General features: G+C 45.7%; 1 protein-coding gene across 2 annotated transcripts in view; it reads right to left on the minus strand.

The window, feature by feature from the left end:
• LOC139050637 (cathepsin D-like) overlaps positions 1-15,906 on the minus strand; it is a 29,685-nt gene extending 13,779 nt beyond the window's left edge. The window contains exons 1-3 of one of the 2 annotated variants that reach the window (XM_070527227.1): positions 15,639-15,906; positions 12,956-13,055; positions 12,593-12,889 (exon numbers count right to left, since the gene is read on the minus strand). The gene's annotated coding sequence lies outside the window, so the exon portion shown is untranslated. The remainder of the gene's footprint in view (positions 1-12,592; positions 12,890-12,955; positions 13,056-15,638) is intronic. The other variant, XM_070527228.1, reaches the window with a different exon arrangement.
• Between the last annotated feature and the right edge of the window lie 1,104 nt (positions 15,907-17,010).

Raw genomic sequence — 17,010 nt, forward strand, 5'->3', positions numbered from 1 at the left:
AGCAGGTCCGGCTAAGGCCTCAGTTTCGTCTTGAACCGCCACCGCCGCCAGCACTCTAACCCGTTGTCCTCCTCAGCATTCAAAGGAAGACTGGCGTTTAGCACGCCCCCGACCATCATCCGCTTTCGTATCACTGCGGAGAAGCGGGCGATGTCTACCACTGATGCCCATACAGCTAGATGGGTCTACGAGGGTTCCCTATATACGCGCCACGACCAAAGACCGTGACATCGCCGACTACCGCGCCGCCACAAAGTGGAGACCTCGACGACCGTCCATTCGCCGTCACCTGGCCGCCACCTGTCACGGCAACGCTGAGCATACATGTATCAGCCTAGGGCCCGTCTGCAAGCCAATATCCGGAAAACTAAAACCAGCAACCGGTGGAGGTACGGTTGGCTTCGTCGGGATGGCGGCGCCTTCGTCGGCGACGGAGGATGTAAAGCAGAGCAATAAACAAATGATACAGCGACAAAGGAAGACCTAACGAGGCGACTTTCTACCCACAGGTCAGCGCGACACAGCCATGACCCGACGCCAGGCACGTACCCAGGATATTTTCACGGGGGGGGGTGGCACCACCTCCATCATCATCACCATCATCATCATCATCAGCCTGTTTTATGTCCACTGCAGGACGAAGGCCTCTCCCTGCAATGCGATCTCCAATTACCCCTGTCCTGCGCCAACGGATTCCAACTAGCGCGCGCGAATTTCCTAATTTCATTGCTCCGTCTAGTCTTTCATCGTCCTCGATTGCCCTTTCCTTCTCTTGGTAACCATTCTGTAACCCTAATGGTCCAACGGGTATGTAACCGGCGCATTACATGACCCGCCCAGCTACATTTTTTCCTCTTGATGTCAATTAGAATATCGTCTATACCCCTTCGCTCTCTGATCCAAACCGCTCTTTCTCTCTCCTAACGATGTGCCTAGCAATCTTCGTTCGATCGCTCTTTGCGCGGTCCTTAACTTGCTCTCAAGCCTCTGCCCCATATGTCAGCACTGGCAAAATGCACTGATTGCACACCTTACTTTTCAATAATAATGGTAAGCTTCTAGTCAGGAGCTGGCAATATCTGCCGTATGCGATCCAACCTATTTTTATTCTTATGTGAATTTCCTTCTCATGATCAGGGTTGCCTGTGATTAATTGGCCTAGGTAAACGTGCTCCTTCACAGTCTCTAGTGGCCGACTGGCGATCCTGATCTCTTGTTCCTTTATTGTTGTTGTTGTTGTAGCCTGTGGCACGTGTGGCTCCTACCCACGATGGGGGATTGGCCAAGAAATGGGTGGATTATTCCAAAATAATATAGAGCATAAATTTCCTAATATCTATGCGAATAGCACTGAATAGGGTTGAATTGCCGGCTAAAATAAAATCAGGAAGGTGCTGTTGAATGAGGAATAATTAATTTAAAAGTAATAAAAGAATAGAATTTACCACGGCATTCGTTTAGATTCTGTAAGGAATGTTTGGACAGCGAAGCATGCATCCCTGTGGCTGAATTCCAAAGTGGACACCCCGAACAAAAAAATTGCAGGTTCTATCAAGTACATGCCAATTCTTCGAAAAGGTATCTCCAACAATCTTTTTCTTAACGCAGCAAAGCGGCGGCAAGATAGAAGAAGGTGCTGTATCGCCTCCTCTTTCTCACAAAAAGAACTAAGGGGAGAGGGAACCAAACCCGACCTGTATAAATTGAAATTTAGGGAGGGAATACGGCAGCGTAATTTCGCGAGGCAGACCTCAAGCATCTTTATGTAACAAGATTCGCTATGCCAGGGAAATGCCAGGTGTTTATACTCTGGAGAAGCTGTCAAACGTGGGTTTCTGGGTTTCTGTGGGTTTCAAACGGGGTTTTTGTCAAATAGCAGTTTCTGTATCCTGTTCATTACTGTTTCTAAGTGAGGTATCGTGACTCCTCTTGGTTCTGTATACAGGTCAGATTAGAATTTTTCCGCTGCTTTTACTGTATCTTCGAGATTGCTGATGATATTCCCCTTTATATCTTTTAGTGCATACATCATGGTTTGTCCTATGCCAGGCTCCTTTTTTACTGATTTCAGGCCGCGTTCATTTTTTATGGCTTCTTCAGTGTTTCTCATGTTATAGTTTTGAATATCAGTTATTTTCGCCTTGTTGATCAGTTTCGACAGTTCCGCGAATTGCGTAATGCTGTGCGGCCGCCAGTCCCATACAACTGGGTAGAGCACAGGACTCTGCGATTCTAGACGTACTGCGCTCACCGCGAAAGGTTAGAAAAACACCCACATAAGCACAGCAGAGAAGTGGCTATGTGAGGCGGTTCGACCGATAACTGTAGAAGCGTCATTCAAAACAAGTAATTGTTCTCCACTTCCGGCGGCGTTTTCTCTACTTCCTTTTTCAACAAAAAGATGTTGATCCATAAATAGTCTCATAAACAAAGCTTAACTTTTTTATTATTCGCTTCTGCTCGCAGTTGGTTCTTGCCTTGGCTGTGTCCCTTAGTATATCGCTTAACTACTTTACTCCTTGCGATTTTTGTTTCCAGTTGCCAATATTGCCCGAAAAGTGCTATACAGTTAGGGAAAAACAGACGAGGTAACGGGCGACAGTCATCTTGCTTATGGGTTTGAGGGTTATTGCAGGGTTGCATGATGGACGCTCTTTCACATTATTTTATTTCCCACCTTATCTAACCCATACCACGTGTATATGGTTCCGGGCATCTGCCAGCGTCGCGGCGAGCCGTAACTCAAGGAATTAATGAAGCAAAGGGATAAGTTAAACGCAATTGGCGTTTTCTCCGGCCGCAACCGTTCCATGAGAGTACCGACCAGCTGAGTAACAGCCGCATCCCTCTCCTGGTCACAGGATCAGCCTAAAAAAAGAAGGTTGAACTAACAAAAGCAACAGCTATGCGCGTGATGGTTGAATAGATGGTGACAACTGAACGAGTTCGCGAGTGAATCGCGCGGGTGCGGAATCTATGAGAAACCTGTCCTTCACATTACAAGAGGTGCCGATAACTACCGCCATATAGAAGGAGTGAAAAAGGCAGCATAATGCTGACCGATGAACTGCTGTCAAGTCTCATTATTGATCTGGTGGCGCTTTAGGACTGTGTGAGGAGTGGTGGCGCGGGTGGGGCGGGGGGGGGGTGCCACTTGATATCGGGGGGGGGGCGGACCCCCCCGGCGCCCCCCCCCCCCTGGGTACGTGCCTGCCCGACGCCAAGGCCAAACTGACACGCAAGACAAAGAACCACGCGACAATACGCATATTTATTTACGATGCATACTTTGAAGTTCATTTGCGTCTACGGCTTCATAGAGAGGAGCACGGAAAATGTTGCGTAGGCAGCTTGTCGAGCCCATATACCTCTACATCATGGCCTGGCATGTCCACATGTTTTCGTCATGTGGTAAAATGTCTAAGGGCACGAAATACTAATTCATAAAGAAGTCGTCGCTAATAAACTGAAGTCCCTTGTAAGGCAATTAAAATATAAACATATTTCAATGATACCTATGCGCTTTAAGTATGCGCGTTTAGGAAAGCATCTAAAGAAAACATATTCCTATCAAATGCACGTGCTGGAAGCTACCTGAGCCAAAGCTTATGTAAAAAGTGCACTAAATGTTATAAAACAAAACACGGAATACAAAACCCTTTATATCAAGGTAGAAGAAACTAGGAATAGGCAAGAATCGGATGTATACGTTAACAGAAAAAGCTGGCGATATGATTACTAATATGAATGAGATAGTTCAAGTGGCTGAGGAGTTCTATAGAGATTTATACAGTACCAGTGGCACGCACGAAGATATTGTGAGAGAAAATCATATAGAGGAACTTGAAATCCCAGAAGTAACGCCGGAAGAAGTAAAGAACGCCTTGGGAGGTATGCCAAGGGGGAAGGCAGCTTGGGAGGATCAGGTAACAGCAGATGTTCTGAAGGATGGTGGGCACATTGTTCTGGAAAAACTGGCCACCCTGTATACACAGTGCCTCATTACCTCTAGCGTACCGGAATCTTGGAAGAACGCTGACGTAATCCTGATCCATTAGAAAGGGGACGCCAAAGACTTGAAAAATTATAGACCGATCAGCTCACTGTGCGTTGCCTACAAAGTATTTACTAAGGTAATTGCAAATCGAATCAGGAACACCTTAGACTTCCGGCAACCAAAGGACCAGGCAGGATTCCATAAAGGCTACTCAACAATAGACCATATTCACACTATCAGTCAGGTGATAGAGAAATGTGCGGAATATAACCAACCCTTTATATAGCTTTCATTTATCACGAAAAAAAAAACGTTTCATTCAGTCGAATCCTCATCAGATATGGAGGCATTACGTAATTAGGGTGTAGACGAGCCATATGTAAATATACTGAAAGATATCTATAGCGGCTCGACAGCCACCGTTATCCTCCATAAAGAAAGCAACAAAATTCCAATAACGAAAAGCGTCAGGCAGGGAGATACGATCTCTCCAATGCTATTGACAGCGTGTTTACAGGAGGTATTCAGAGACCTAGAGTGGGAAGAATTGGGGATAAGAGTTAATGGAGAATATAATAGTAACTCGCGATTCGCTGATGATATTGCCTTGCTTAGTAACTCAGGGGACCGATTACAATGCATGCACACCGGCCTGGAGAGGCAAAGCAGACACGGGTGGGTCTAAAAATTAATCTGCAGGAAACTAAAGTAATGTTTAACAGTCTCAGAAGAGAACAGCAGTTTACGATAGGTAGTGAGTCACTGGAAGTGGTAAGGGAATACGTCTAATTAGGGCAGGTTGTGACCGCTGATCCGTATCATGAGACGGAAATAATCAGAAGAATAAGAATGGCCTGCGGTGCGTTTGGCAGGCATTCTCAGATCGTGAACAGCAGGTTGCCATTATCCCTCAAGAGAAAAGTGTGTAACGGCTGTATCTTACCAGTACTCACGTACGGGGCAGAAACTTGGAGGCTTACGAAAAGGGTTCTACCTAAATTGAGGACGACGCACGGAGCTATGGCAAGAAGAATGATGGGTGTAACGTTAAGGGATAAGAAAAGAGCAGATTGGGTGAGGGAACAAACGCGAGTTGATGACGTCTTAGTTGAAATCAAGAAAAAGGAATGGGCATGGGCAGGACATGTCAAGGCCAAATGGGACTTCGATGGAGCTATGCTATGAGGGTGAAGGCGATGTTTAGTGTGATGTAGAAACACAAATTGTGAAGACATCTATATGGATTAGAGAAGTTCGAAGCGAAATATTCATGAATTAACGCTTTTATACCCATTGTGTCAAATTGGCACATGTCTAGCGGTGCAAGTATAGGGTAAGTAAGATGTAACAGACATAACGACCTCTGACAGATACATGCAGAGAGCACACACGGGGGTGGTCACACTTCTGGGAATTCGTCGAGGTCTGTTCTTTAACTAATCGAAGTATGCCCGACTTTGGCAATCCCCGTTAAGTACATCTGGTGCAATTCGCCCAAGCATTTTCATGCCATGTATATCCGTGATTTCTACAGACCTGTAAAAAAGCGATGCTTTCCTTGCTTTTTACCCCTACTTTACAGGTACTGGCTCCTGGCTGGGGTTTTGCACGAATGGCCCGTACACGATGGGGTGCAAGCGAGCACCGTATATAGTGAAAACTGAGTCGGCTCGGGCCACTGAATGATGCACATAACTGTGGAGGTGCGCTCCAGCACAAACCAGCCTATCTTCGTTATTTCATCGTCATTTCATCGCGATATAATCGCCTTTCTGCCAGCGTATTATGTCATTGTCTCCGCCGTCGAAAACACGCGATCCTAGTCATTATCATGGCCTCGTAGTCATGCCGTCGTGCTCCTCCCGTCATGGCCATATAATCTTCACCATGTGTTCATTGTCATACTGTCGCGTTAATTCCATCCTCATTTTGTCGTCAGCAACCCAGCTTCTTTATGTCAATGTCCTCATGACGTGGGCATCATACCAGCGATGCCATCTCACTGCCGTCACGCCGACATTGTCACTGCATCATCTCCATGTCACCGTCGTTCTTCCAGCATTGTAACCTCATTGTCATCACGCAGTCGTCGTCAGGCCATCACACCCATCGAGTCCTGGCCATATAGATTTTCTTTTCAAGCTTTTACTATGGGATGACTGTAGAAGATAACGCTGGGAGAGCGGTGTTACTTTAGGCCATTAGTGACGTGTGACAATACACTGCACGCCCCGCTGGCCGAAGCAGACGGCACGCTCCTTGCATAATCGTAAGCCATCATCGTGATTCCTGCAGCAGGATGGCAAGAACTGGGTTTATTGAACGAAACTTCTCGCTACGGTGGTTGGTTAATGAATGAAGCACAAAAGGTAAAGTGATAAGCAGACGACGACCAAATGAGACACAAACGACATATGCGGGCGCCAACTTCGAACTGGTTTTTCACGAGAAACTGCGCCATTTTATACATGAAATATAGGGGCTAACAAATTACACTAAAAATAAAAAGAACAATTGTGGTGGGACCTAACACCCGGTCTCGAGACAGTGATAATCAGAGTGGATAACGATGGTACTGCGGGGACGTGAATTGAACTATCAAGGCAAGCACGTAGGAATACGCACGAATTTCCCGTGCAGACCAAATAGGGCAGCAGCATGTTCTAAAATTCGCGACAATTACCGGTTATCTTTTATGAATGATATTGCTTTGTCCCTTATTGCTCGTGATGGCGTGCTAACGCACTTAGTGTCTGCTCTTTTGATAAGCAGCACCTCGATCATATCCCTGGCACTGCTGCCTCTTGCTTTCATTAGAAAGATAGTTTCGGGCTGGAATGGCGCAAAACACCAGCGCTTGATATGGTCTCTCAAGTGACCACCCATACTGCGTAATAAGTGTGGTAATAACAGGCTTGAAGCTTTCTTCACGAGTAAGACACATTAGCCAGACGGCCCGCTTAGAGTGATTGTATCCGAGAAAGGTGCTTTACTTGGCAAGAAGACGTTCGAAGTTTCCTGCAACGCATCCTTACCGTTGTGGTCGTACAGGAAACTTTGTTGGTACGTAGCCCGACAGATCTACTTCAAGATCTAGAAGAAGGCAAGCTAGCAAGCACAAGTGGTTTTTCGATTGACGTGCACCAATTTCTTTTATTACGTACCTCAGCTTGGATTGTTTAACGCAGTTGTGAAACTATAGAAGCGACGGTTGCAGTTTGCTTCCAGAACAATGCGGCAATCAATTCTGATCAGGTTTTAGAGATTTTACTAGCCTACGCACTGCCCGCCATTACGTGTTTTACCCGCTGCTATTATGTATTTAATTAATTATTTATTTTTTACACTTTTCACCATAACCATAACGCCATAACCATAACCATAACGCATAGCGTTGGGGGGCGGGGGGGGGGGGGGGTGCATGGATCACAACATAACACAAATAGCCATAGATTGTTGTTCAAGGTTTGTGATAAAACCAGAATATAGCACGCAAATTATGCGAAATCATACAGAATATATAAACATTACCACAAACATACATACTAAACAATAGAAACACTTCGGGAGAATACTTCTGTTCGTGTAGACATTATCGATGCCGATGTTATCATATGGAACGGAACAAGAGTTCATTATTGGTTTTGCTAACGATATCGTCTCGGAGGCGGTTCCATACTTGCATTCTTTCCACAAAGAATGCACTACCATAATTGTGTATTTTGAACGGGTAGTCTAATATTTTCGGAAATTATCTCGACGAAGCGGGACTTACGTCTGTTCTGGGAGGTATTGGTGGAGAATAATGTATTTATTATTATAATAGTCACTATGAAGAAATTTAAACTGCAGTTGCTTTCTTCTTATTGGTTGTGGCACCCATCCCAATTCACTTTTTATTTCGGAAATACTTGGAAATTATTTATACTTATTACTTAAATATAGTGCTTGATTTTGCAGTTTTTTCTGTTCTTTCAATTAGGTACTCCTTATGGGAGTCCCAAAACACACGATCATATTCTACAATGAATCGTACATACAAACAGTAAGGGCTTGTTTTACGGTTGATGAAGCCTCCTTAAAGTTCCTTCGTACAGAATACACCATCTTACTTGCCCTTGTCACTAAAACTTCTTTGTGGTTATTCCACTTATGGCTGTCAGAATCATTGAACTGTTAATGGTATAGTTTGTTTCTGATTAATGGATACGGTTGGTGAACGCTATGCGGCAACATTTGAGGACGTTCTGGCTCATTTTCCATTACGATGTTGGGCGCAAGTCTCTCTGCAACGTTTCAGCATCTCTCCGTGATTTAATGGCAGAGGTGACATCTTCAACGATGCTATTAATAAAATTTAAGAACAGCAGCGGTCTCAATTGGCTCTCTTGTGGCGCACCAGACGTCAATGTTACCGCAGATGATTTTGAGGCGTTAATAACTACACTTTGTTGGAAACCGTGTAAGTAATTTTTTTTACCGAAATAATAACTTTAAGGCTTGCTTTTGCAGAAAGCATCGCAAATTCTAATAGGCTATGTGATACGGTGTCGAAAGCTCTGCGGAAACCATGAAACATTGCATCCACATGGGGATTAATGTCTTAAGAGTGTAAAATGTAAGGTTCAAGTTCGACTAGCTACGTAGTGCAGGGGCGTCCATACCTAAAACCAAGCTGAGATACTGCGAAGAAGCTAATAGAATCAAGGTATTAGATCATTTCACTGTAAATGATGTGCTAAAATAGCTTAGAGCAAATTGCTTTTAACGAGATGGGCCTGTCATTTTCGACGTTTTTTTTTTGTCACCTCATTTGTATACCGGCATCACGTTTTCAACTTTCCAATCCTGTGGAGTATTCCAGTATTAGGCTTTATTTCACACATAATGCTCGAATAATCTTCAAAAATACTATGATATTTCTGGAAAAGAACCAGCGATAATCCATCAGGACCAGCTGCCTTCGATGTCTCTACCTGTCGTAGCAAGCAGTCAACATCATTACCACCAATCTGAAAGTTTGTCATTGAAGGCTGGGCAAATGGGACCGCTGTCATCTCGTCAGGTGCATTTTCAGCAAAAACTGATTTTAACTATTCGTTCTAAACATCCGCTTTTTCTTGATCAGCGCTTATAATTTTATCCTGCATACTCAAAGCAGGAACGCTCATATCGTCTTTCCTATTGTGCTTGAAGTATTTCGACAATGCTTTCGGAAAAGACGGTATATGCATCACCTCTTCGTAGCTCTGGTTTGGCGCGCTATTTATTATTCATTCGTTCACAAATGCATTTACGAAAAATCACCGATTGTAATGCGGTTAGGATTTATCAGTGTGTGGTCGAATATCTTGGGCTAATAAATCTAACTGACACTAGCCTCGACGTTGCCTGGGAAAAATCAACAAACACCTTCTTGGCAGAATCTGGCAGACTAGGTTTCAGCTAGCAATTGCAGCAGGATAACTCAATTCAATATCTTCAATTCACTTCAAGCCTCACAAAGGTACACGTGTGCTGGATGTATAACTCAAGGACAACGAAAAGCCTTCTACCAGTTTAGAACGCACAAAGTTAACTGGTCAAGAGGGGAGTATCTAAGATATGCCTCAATTCCGCATTAATGAAGTCATGCGAGCACAATCTCGTTACAGGTTTTAGAAATCAAATTAGCGTCTTGAGGAAAACTAGATTTCCGAAACAGATGATATTGCGGGTTGCACGAAAGCCTCCTGCAGAAGATAACACACGCACAGAAAAGTGCAGGAGCCAAGGAAACAGATGAATACGCTCGTAATACCGTAGGTACATCTACTGTCACACAATGTGAAGAAGGTCGCAGTCAGATACAATGTGCGCACTGTGTTTTTCACTCCGTGGAAAGTGGCCAAGGTCTGCCCTTTGATGGCGAATAAGTTGCCGGTTATAGGCTTGAAGAAGCCCACCACACGGTTGTGTTAGCGATGTGGTTTACAATATTTCCGTACGCAGGGGCAGGGTGTATAGTGGGTAACCCAAACGATGCTTCTACGATCGTAGGAGAGAACACCGGTTTGCGGTTAACAGCAACATGGGTGGGCACTTGGCATACTACTGGAAGCACTATGGTTGTGTGCCAGTTCTGGACCAAACAATCTTTCTAGGGAAAGCAAGAAACCACAGTAAAATCGAGGTTCTCGATGCGTTCTTAACAAAAAGTGAAGGCAATACGTTTGTTAGCACGCCATCACAAGCAGTATCGAACAATGGCATGTAATTTATGAAAGGTAGCCTGTAATCACCGCAAAGATTAGAACGTACAGCTGCTCCATTTGGTTTTCAACTCGGTTTACGCCTGTAATGCGCATGCGCCTGCCTTGGTAGTTAAGTTCAGGTCACTGCAGTTACGTTGTTATCCACACTGGTGATCACAGGCTAAAGAGTGGATGTTAGCTCCTACCACCCTTATTAGCTGATTTTTACTATGAATAATTTGCACCTTGTGTCATGTATGAAATGGTGTGGTTTATGACGAATAAACATTTGGAAGTTGGTACCCGTATACCTTGTGTTTCTCGCATTGCATCTTCGTCTGCTTAGCGCCGCACCTGTTGTCCTTAAGTCAGGGGTGTATTGACAGGCACAGGGTCCCTAATGGACACGTATGCGGAATGCAATATCTCGACAATAATCGCCTGCGGCGTCAGATAGCGTCACAACGCAGTTTGGCATGAACACCCGGATAGTCGACGAGTAGTGGCAGGCTTTGATCTCACGGCCGAGCTGCGTGATTGGAAGGTAACTTCAGCGCTCGCCATGGTTCCGACCAACAGCACATGACAGACGAAACGCACCTGTCGCATCGTTCTCTGTTCTAAACAGGCGCGCACATTTCTGCCCAGACATTATAGAAGGAAGCTTTGGAGTGCATCCCGGTCAATACACGCATTATGCTCGGTGCGTTATGGCGGTTGCAATAGAGCGTATCGTTACATTGTCTCAACGCCAACTGCAGTGACGCCGACATTCATCGGGAGATGTGTTCCGGCAGTTTTTTTGCTTATCAAGGTGCAACAATTTGCGAGAGCGCACAATATTGTGCACAAACAATTTATTCGCATCTGCTGGCCACCGAGAGTTGCTTTATTAAAAAATAAATATCCGTGGCAACGACAACTGCGCCAGGATAACTGTTAGAGAAGCAGCATTGCTCATTGTATGATCTCGAGCTCCGGAAAGAAGGTAGCTCTTTCTTTCGACAAGCTATTTTGTTGAAGAAGATTTAAGCAGTACGAGCGCCGCGAATTCATATAGCACCCTAAGCGTTCTTGTACAGTTCAGCTACAACCGGTCTTATGTGAAAGAAAGAGGCCATTATAAAAAAAGCTCTGTCAAAATATTTGTTTAAGCGTATTGTTTTAACGCTGCAGGAAAATATACTTATCACATTGTGCCTTGCTGCAACCAACTGAAGGCAGCCATGTAACATTAGAATTTGTGTCGAAGACAACATTGAAAGTTTGCGGTGGTGTTACGATACTGATGACCCCGTAGTATTGATTCTGTAAAGTGTGGCAAAGCAACTTTTCAATTATATAGGTGACCCAATATTAAAGTCTAAATGGTTATACATTGCCTTCGCATTAGTCCCCTTCGACATATATTACATGTTTGAAGATATTGATAAAATTCAACGTTTTTGATGATTCTGTGCCTAAAACTACTGGGAAAACATCGACGATATTGCAAAATAACTTTTAAAAAAATAACTATGACTTCGTGTGCAAGTTCGTGTTTGTCTCACTTGCCAATAATGGAAGGCTCCACGCGACGGGCTACCGGCGGATGTCTGCGTGGACGTTGCACTTGCCGTACTTCAGACCAGGTCGCTATTGACCTCTATGGACGGCTTCCTTCCACCGCTCCTCAGAGCAGGAGATTCTCCGTTAGCCTCAGCCAGCTCACGCGCCACGCCCAGAGTGCAGCTCTAATCGCATCAACCGCAAGAGAAGTTGCTTTCTTCATGCTATGCAACTTAGTTTTTTGGCAGGATGTTCCCCCTAAACTTTTGAGCTACACAGAATCTGCGTTCTTGTACTATGGTATTCAAGCATTGAACGTATACCGTATGCAAGCACTGTACGTCTACCACATATTTCATGGCACGTCGACCATACACCCGTCAACAAGCTAGTTGTTTACCGGAACGCTTCAATCCTCACACTTGACAACGTGCACTGCATATGACCAGACGAACTGACAAACCGTCCTCCCTTTCGTTGCATACGTGTAGAACCCCCTTACGCAAGCGACCAGCCGCTCCTTGCTTTTTTCGCATTGTATGAAGGCGAGCAATCGTGCCTGCTGAACACTTTGCTTTCGTACAGGCCTGGCTCCACATCATATGCACACCTGTTGCTGTGTCTCCAAGTAAGCGGAGTTCTGTGTACATCTCACCCGTTGATTAACGACACACAACAATGGTCGACAAGAACTGTGACACGACGGTGACCGGCTTCATCCTGCTTTCTCTACCTGTGCCCTCGGTTAGCTTCAGGTTTAACCGAACAGTGGTGCGCTTTCTAGTAAACTGCTTGGCCGATATTGAAGCCTTACCGCATAGTCACCCTCTCCTCGTCCGTGAAATGGAATGTCCAGCCTATGACACCAAGCCCTGATCAATTTCTTCGAGGAAATAGATACGTCAGTCGCATTAAACCAGACTACGACCCAGCTACACTAACTACGCGTTGATCCAACAGGATGGTTCTTCTTTCCCCGTGTGCCAGTGTAGAGAAGAAAGCGGCGGAACCCAGTTTGTGGGCGCTACGCGCAAGGATGAAGCTCGTGCTCGCTTGGGTTCAGACTGGCTTGTGAGGCCCTTTCATCAATTTGCCTTTGTGCATGTAAACCCTGCAACACAAGAAACAAAGTAAATCTTAGTAGCGCGTTTGTGAAGAGCACTTTATGTATACTCACATTGCTCCTTTTCAGAGGTATAGTCACGACGGCACCACGGTCCCATTGGTTCGCGCTGTAGTTATGTCCACTGATTCTTACTTGGTTGCTCTGTCGAGGCCTAGGGACGAAGGCAAATACAGTAAAAGCTCGTTAATTCGAACCGCAAGGGGAAGCCGCTTCAGTTCTAATTAACGAAAGTTCGAACTAACGAAAGTGAAGGAGAGCAACAGTTTACTGCGATTTGGAAGCAGTAGGGCATGTCAGAAATTTGGCGAGTCGAAAAGTGCTGGCGTATGCCGCGGGCACACGCCATCTTCGAGTCGAAGCTCTGGGTCCGACTGTGCCACACCACCGATGTCCAATGAAACGAATGCTAGCCGAGGGTAACACCATCACAATGAATCGCGACGGCCGATGCCTCCCAAGCTGAAAACAGAGGTGCACAACCGATGAAGGCTGCCGAGACAAAGACGCTGAACATGTGAAGGTGGCGAAGGCCCTGATTCGTTGGTTCTTGATTGCAAGCGCAGCTGCGACGTACTTGATTCGCTGTGTTTTGGCGCTTGCCGTGCCATCTCCGCACAGCATTAGCAGCTGTACAAGATTTGCGAAGCCTCCGAGATTCGCAGCGGGCAAGAAGTCTCGGAGGTTACGTAGAACGGAGAGGCGGCAGCCGCTGCTGCCTTCTAGCTGACCCCGCGTCGGTTAGATTTTTTTCCGATTTTGCCTTCTCTCGCCGTTCTCTCCGTTTCGGAGGCAATACAGCCTTGTGTGTAAGCAGTAGGCGCGTTTCTCTGGCCGTGTGCCAGGCGAACGTAGTTCGAATTATCCGTGAGGGAACCTTCTCGTGTTCGAATTAATCGGACTTCTTTATACATAGACTTCTGTGGAGCTTGGCCGGACCAAATCGTACAGTTCGAATTATCCATAAATTCGAATTATTGAAGTTCGAATTAACGAGCTTTCACTGTACTATACAAATGCTGTTATGTCAAATACAAGGTTTATCGGAGGCGATGTCAAGCAGAACTGTGGAATAACAAGGGGTCATTATTTATTATTTGTTTCATTATTTAGATACTTCTTTCGTTTGTTTTCGATTGTAACTTATGAGTAATGACAGCTTGTGGTTAAACATAAGGAAAGCAGAAAATTGGCCCAATGACCACAAAGGATTGTAACTTATGAGAAATGACAGCTTGTGGTTAAACATAAGGAAAGCAGAAAATTGGCCCAATGACCACAAAGGAGAGATAAACCACCCAGAAGAACATCTTGGAGCACCTCACATAATCGCATGTACGTATCACGGGGTTGGGATCGGATGGTGCTCTAACTCACGAGAAACTTCTAGATATAAAAGTATGTGTGTTGTGCGTGCGTGCATGCGTGTGTGCGTGTGTGTGCGCGTACGTGTGTGCGTGCGCGTGTGTGCGTGTGTGCGTGCGTGCGCGCGCGCGCTTGCGTGTGTGTGTTTGTGTCTGTGTGTGTGTGTGTGTGTGTGTGTGTAACGGGACATATGGCTGGGCGAATAGATAAGAACGAAGAAGAGGTCAGTCGGTTGCTGGGAACGATCGGTAACCGTGTCGTGAATCAAAACGGCATAATTGGTTCCGCAAACATTTCATCGTTACCAAATGGTGGCTGAGGTGGAATAACGAATGGTACGTAGTGTGTACGGAGCGAAATTTTAAGTCTGATTAGAGGCATACTCGAAATCTGCAGCCGTCAGCATTACAAGCTGCTAAAGAAGTTTCTTCGAGACTTCTTGTGTTGTGCCGGCCCGACCTTTCATATAACTGAGAGCGACAATGTCGTCACACAAGACAAAGCAATAAAAGCATGGATGAGACGTCTCGCATTACGACCAGTAAAACAGCGCTAAACAACAGGACGGGGAGAGGGACACCAGCGATGACTAACAACCAAGTGTCTTTATTCTTTAGGTCAGCATATAAATACTTCATCGCTATCTCGAAGCACAGAATCAACAGAATTCAGCATGCAGAGTGGAGAAAAATACAATTAATGCGAAAGGAAGGCAATCTCTTTCGGAAAGAGCGATAGAGGGAAGGCTTACACCCGCTTCTCCGCTAACATGAATGTGGAACGCTTCGGAAATAAGACGTTTGCGCTTATCGCCGTATATTGGCAGGTAGGTCACATTCGCTATATTAAACTTAAATTATGAAGCGTTACGTGCCGAAACCACTTTCTGATCGTGAGGTACGCCGTGGTGGAGGACTCGGCAATTTCGGCCACCTGGGGTTCTTAGCGCACCTAATTCTAAATACCACGAATATTTTCGCATTTCGCCCCCAAACAATCGTTGTATGACGTACTGTCATATTGTGTAGAAACTTCTGAATGTTGCTGCATTTTTTGAAATGTTCCTACATGAAACAGTTATAATTTATAGCTATTATTTAATGCAATTAATTAATTATTATTTAATGCGTGCAAGCAGAGCTTTGTGAAGAATTAATTTAATCTTGCCTGTCAGAACACGACGAAGCCAATAAAGCACACCACATGTACGTGATAGACCAAGAAGCTCATGCAAGAACCTTCAGCATGCTTGACGTTTGTTTGGCCGCAGTCACGAGAAATGCGTACGTGATTAAAAGCAGAACAGTTCTGTGGTTTAACGAAACCCAGTAAAATATGGAAGACAGCTTCAATTGAAAGTTAGGCAACTTACCTCGTATCAGCTGATGCCGCGCTGAAGAGCGCGAGGAACGTTACGGCATAGAAATTCATTGCGTCAATGAAAAGCTGCTCCAAGATCTGGTAGATTTCGTTTCACGGAGACTATACCTGCTTGTGCGAAGTTGTTGAGCCTCTGTGTGCTAGTACGAGTGCGCTAAGGCAGCGTGCTGTTCGGCAGACGCTGACCAGGCGCTTAGGTCAGCGAAGATGGCACTGGCTTCGTTCGCTGCTTGGAAAAAGTGGACGGCAGAGCGGCACGGAAGCTTGCACCTATCGGCAACCGCTCCACGACAGGCAAGGTGTTGACTACGCGCTTTTATGCTTCTCGCGGCCCAATGTATAAATGACGATTGACGTCACTTTCTAGAGTGGAGGGGTCAACAAGGCGCTGTTTTTAGACATATACAAAAGTCAACGGCCTAGTATGCGGATAACGACATGACAGGTGTCAGGAACGGAGTCGACAGGATTACACTTGGCGGTGTAATAAAAACGGCACGTCTATTCACCTATAGTGTCTGTGACCTGAGGCATGCATTTTTTCACCGTACGTCTGTGAAAACGATAAAAAATTTGACTTAACATCCCTTGCCATCATGTTAGACTAATGCTATCTTCGGCTGGTCGTTTCTGAGCGCTCTGGAGCGCTCTCGCGAGCGGCGTTGTCTTCGGCTGGTTGAAAGAGGGTGCGCGCCCTGCGTTCGGCTGGTTCTTCTCGATTGCTCTCCTCCATCTTGGAGCGCTCTGAGGCGCTCCGAGCCCTGTCGTCGGAGCAGTCATCGAGATTGAAACGTCATCGCAGCGCCGCGTCGCTGCTGTTGGCGACGGTCCACCGTAACCTTGGCAACCTAGGCCACTGCATGCTGGCGTCTCGACGAACGCTCGTCCCGCCGGCACGTCCGCCGGTTTTTCCGGAAGCGCCGGGAGCTTTGGATAGGCGAATCATCGGATGTTGGCAGTAGTCACGTGGTTTCGCATCGGCTATTTCCTCCTCCGAGAGCGAGTCGCACGTTCGGCTTCCGCGCTTGTCCTCTATCTTTGAGCGCGGGAAACGCCCGATCTACCCGACTCTGCTTCGGGGCGTACAGGCGATCAGTCGAAGATACCATAAGAAGAGCAGATATCAATCCGTAAACTAGATGAACTGCCGATAAGAATATACTAAGAATATACTGGGGTAGCAGTGTGTTCTTTAAGTCACGTTTCTTAGAATCAGTATTGGTCCTTACGACAATTCCGTTGCTTCAGCTACATGTGACGTACAATGGATATTGCGAGGCTTCGTTGCCCTGGCTACGTGTAACGTAGGCCATCAGCGGTATCCATGCCTTTTGATGAAGCAGTCGCTTGCTAAGGTCGCCTAT

This window comes from Dermacentor albipictus, chromosome 10, assembly GCF_038994185.2.
Source record: "Dermacentor albipictus isolate Rhodes 1998 colony chromosome 10, USDA_Dalb.pri_finalv2, whole genome shotgun sequence".
NCBI classification, from domain to species: Eukaryota; Metazoa; Arthropoda; class Arachnida; order Ixodida; family Ixodidae; genus Dermacentor; species Dermacentor albipictus.